Here is a 4,524-nt window from a genome sequence, read left to right as displayed (position 1 = left end):
ATGTGTGTCTGAGACCCAACCAGCCCATCTGTAAAGTGAGAGACAGGATACTCCCCCCATAAGACCATCATAAGGATGACATAAAGTAATTTAGATCAATGAAAGAGCACTATGCAAATATTAGCTGTGATTCTGTAATTTAATCAATGCTACCTCAAATCCTTTGTGAAAAGAGGTGGAATGATTAAATGGATGGAGATAGAGAGATAGATACATCTATACATCCATGCAGCCATATGTAGATACAGAGATACATAGATATATAGAAAGAATGATGGATGGATGGATGGATGGATGGATGGATGGATGGATGGATGGATGGATGGATAGGTAGGTAGGTAGGTAGATAGATAGATAGATAGATAGATAGATAGATAGATAGATACATAGATAGGCAGATAGGCAGATAGATAGGCAGATAGATAGGATAGGGTCTGAGAAACGGAACTTATAATAAATAATAATTCCCAATACATGTATGACATTTTATCATTACAAACTACACTTTTAAAAGTTGTGGAGTCTCTGCACACAGCTCTGTACCAGGGCATCCCACCAGCTAAGAGGATGTGTGGGGAACATAGATCACATTCCACTCACAAAGCGCACATCCTGGGACAAAACTGTGTCTGCCTGGATGTGGGAACACGTTTTTCTCATTTTCACAAAGCCCTCCTATGGACTAGCAGTGAGCCTGGTGAGAATTATTGCATTAAACCCTCAAACAATTCTGAGAAATATTATGGCCCTACTCTTACAAATTAGAAAACTGAGACTCAACTGAAACGAATTGTCCAAGGAATTAAAGCATGAATCAAGGTCTTCTGACCCCCAAGCCAATGCTCTGTTTAGTACACAATGGAAACCTACAAGCAAACCAAGTAAGTGTTAAGCAGGCTGATACAAAGCTGGACAAAACATGACAAAAACTCAACCACAAGTTAACTTTTCACTCTACTCATCTCCACCAACAGATCCTGAATCCACAAAAGAGGGAGATTCATGTCAAGACCCTAGAACACAAATCTACAACAGATACAACCTCCACCACATACAACACAACATACAATCCTTTCCATCAGAATGCTTTTAATATTAAGTAGAGGAAACAGACAGACAGCTAAATAAACACAATGCACTATTAATAGGAGATAGAAATGCAATGTGTTTTCCAGTGTATCTCTCTAAACGATGGGCGGGGTTCAGATAAATGCTCTCTAGATGGGATGGGGTGGGTCTGCAGACCTGATGGGATTGAAAGTCGGGAGGGTGGCCTGGAGGTGTGTGATTAAGAGCTCTTTGTGGTGTAACTGTCAGGGCATACTGGCTGACCTGGTCACCCGAGGGTGAGGAATCAGGCAAAGCATCTGCAGCCTGCAGGTGGGGACGAGCAGAAAAGACCCAAGGGGTACAAGCTGAAAGTTGAACAGAGCAGATCAAAGCATGTAAACTGGAGAAATGGATATCAATGACCCACTGATGGAGGCAAATGATCAGGGATCCGGGAAGAATGAGAACAAGGAACGACATGTGAGTAAGAGGGAAGTCTGAACAACTGGCAGAAATGGGGGTGTTCTGTGCACTCTTAAATATATTCTTACTGTGCATGAACAATGAACAATAAGAAGTTTCATTGAAAGGCTCAAGTTCAGAAGGGACAAGAGGACCTGAGCCCTGGAGCTCTGGAAGGCCAAACAGTGAACAAACCAATTATGTATATGGACAAATCTTCAGCTTGTGGCTATGTAAGAGTCCAGTAGCCCTGGGTAGGATGAGGTCTTCAAAAACTATGGTAAATGGAGCTAGTAAGTAGAAAAATTATAGAAACATAGGGGACTTCCTTGGTGGTCCAGTGGTTAAGACTCTGCACTCCCAGTGCAGGGGGACCAGGTTCGATCCTTGGTCAGGCAACTAGATTCCACACGCCGCAACTAAAGATTCCACACGCAGCAACAAAGATCCCGAGTGCTGCAACTAAGACGCGACACAGCTGAATAGATAAATTTAAAAAAAATTTTTTTTAATTACAGAAACATAAAGGGGAAGATCTAGGACACAGTGGAGTGGCATTCATTCACTCATTTATTCACTCAGCAAAATTCACTGGTGCCCATTACTAATACGTAGCAGTAATAGTAGAAGCAGCAGTGGTAGCAGCGACAGCTGACACATCACTTCTGTGCCACACACTGCTCTAGGGACTTCTAAATCGGTTAACCCTTGTGAGCAGTCCTATTTCTATAGAGGAGGAAACTGAAGCACAGGGAGGTTAAACAGTTTGCCCGCCAGTGAGTGGCAGCAGCAGGATTTAGACCCAGGCTCTCTGGACCCCGAGTCCACGCTCACATTCTTAACAATGATAACAGCATGCTGGGTACCTTCTGGCTCTCTGCCAGCTTCCACAGCTGTAGTAAGACCTGCCTCCTTTTCCTAAAGGAATTTGCCACCCAGTGGAAGTTCTGGTAGAGCAGTAAATAGCACCATGGAGGCAAAGGTCCTATGTAAAGCTTCAGTCAGTCACAATTTGCCTGGGTAGACCCAGATTTTCTCGCCCTCCTTTGGGTCCCATCCATGGAAAGCTTGCCAACCATGGGAGCTTAACCACGGCATTAATCAGAGGGACGAGAGAGAATCAAACCTCCCAAACACACAGGGAGATCAGCTTGGTGATTTGTGACCACCTAGAGGGGTGGGATAGGGAGGGTGGGAGGGAGGGAGATGCAAGAGGGAAGAGATATGGGAACATATGTATATGTATAACTGATTTCATGTTATAAAGCAGAAACTAACACAACATTGTAAAGCAATTATACTCCAATAAAGATGTAAAAGAAAAAAAAAAAAAACCTCCCAAACACTCCTCTACCTTTCGAATAATAGATTTGAATTATGCACATTTGGTTTGAGCACTTAGCAGGTATCTGGAATCTATTTCTGGTTTACCTCAATCCTTCATCAAAAAAAGTCTAAAATATCCTATAGTTTGCCATTAAATAAATATAAGCCTCTACCAGGAAACTGTTTTACATAAGATGTTCTCTATGAAAGTTAAATGGTCTTTAAGAAGAAACTCTCAATATTCGTCTGTACTCAAGATTATTTATGAGCACGCTGTAAGTATAGTGCTAAGAAAAGTGACACATGTGTTTCCGAAAATGTGCAGGAAAGTTCAAAGGCATTCAAACTGCTTTGTTTCCAAAGCCCACTGATAGGCACTGTGGCTTCCGACTGCAGCATTTACAGAGCCCTTGACAAAACAGCTCTTGACCCCATGTGTGTCTGGCACACTGATGCTATAAAAGATTGTTGCTGAAGGTTTTTTGGTCTTGTTGTTGTTGTTGTTGTTTTCCGGCTGAGTTTTATGGTTTTATTAACACAAACAAAATGTGCACACGAGCTGCCTATTCATTTTCTTGCTGCGCAGCCTGGCGTTGGGACCAGTGACTCCTATGGCCTGCTGGGCTACCTTTCCACAATGACTTTGCAGTTCTCGGAGGAGACATTGCGAGCAATCTCAGCACAGTAAGATTTGTCGCACATCAGCAGCACTTCAGGCCCCTTGACCTTGTGGACCAGGAACCTGCGGAAGCCGCTGGGCAGCATGTGCTTTGTTTTCTTGTTGCTCTGGTAACCCATGTCGGGCATCAAGATCTGGCCCTTGAATCTCCTATGCACCCTGCTGTCAATGGCTCTGGGTTTCCACCAGTTCTGCTTACTTTGGGCATATGGGTCTGACTGGTGCCAGATGAACTTCTTGGTCCTTTTTTTTTTGGATGATCTTGGGCTTCAAGAGAGGTCTGAGGGCGGCCACGATGCCGAGCAGGAGATGGCTGCCACCTCCTTAGGCAGCGCCGAGGAAGAGCGCTGCTGAAGTTTCTCTATTCTCTTTAAATAAACTGTAGCAGTTACTTATTGCTGCATAACAAATCTCCCTAAAATACAGGGGCTTAAAGCAACAAACAAAACTTATTTTTGCTCATGAATCTGCAACCCCGGCAGTGGTCAGCAGGGACGGCTCCCCTCCGCCCGGCGCAGCTCCATCTGATTGGATACGCCTCTTTATCTCCAACACACGGTCGCTACAGTATGGCAGCTTCAATGTGGCCAGACTTTTCACAGGTGGACTCGAGGCTTCTCAGGCATCTGTCCCAGGAGACAGAGCCGGGGGGAAGCTGTGTTGCCCTTCACGGATGGCCTTGCTTCAGAAGTCATGTAGCCTTACCTCTGCCATGTTCTGTTAATCAAGGGCGGCCATCCCAAGGCCAGCCCAGGTTGAAGGGGAGGGGAAAATAGACTCCAGCTCTTGAGTGGGAGTGAAAATGTTTTGCAAAATCACAGGGGATGGAAAATATTGCTCCTGTGATTTTTTTTTTTTTTTTTTTTTTTTTTTTTTTTTTTTTTGCGGTACGCGGACCTCTCACTGTTGTGGTCTCTCCCGTTGCGGAGCACAGGCTCCAGACGCGCAGGCTCAGCGGCCATGGCTCACGGTCCCAGCCGCTCCACAGCATGTGGGATCTTCCCAGA

General features: G+C 44.6%; 1 pseudogene across 1 annotated transcript; it reads right to left on the bottom strand.

The window, feature by feature from the left end:
* Positions 1-2,238: 2,238 nt before the first annotated feature.
* On the bottom strand, positions 2,239-4,231 carry LOC309816079 (large ribosomal subunit protein eL32-like; annotated as a pseudogene). Its single transcript has 3 exons — positions 4,223-4,231; positions 3,395-3,878; positions 2,239-2,430 (listed from the first exon to the last, which is right to left on the bottom strand). The product of its transcript is annotated as a large ribosomal subunit protein eL32-like (transcript).
* Between the last annotated feature and the right edge of the window lie 293 nt (positions 4,232-4,524).

Source organism: Mesoplodon mirus, assembly GCF_964341445.2.
Source record: "Mesoplodon mirus genome assembly, chromosome: 2".
NCBI lineage: Eukaryota > Metazoa > Chordata > Mammalia > Artiodactyla > Ziphiidae > Mesoplodon > Mesoplodon mirus.
Note: the sequence above shows the minus strand (reverse complement) of the source record. Positions and strands in the feature narration are given on the sequence as shown.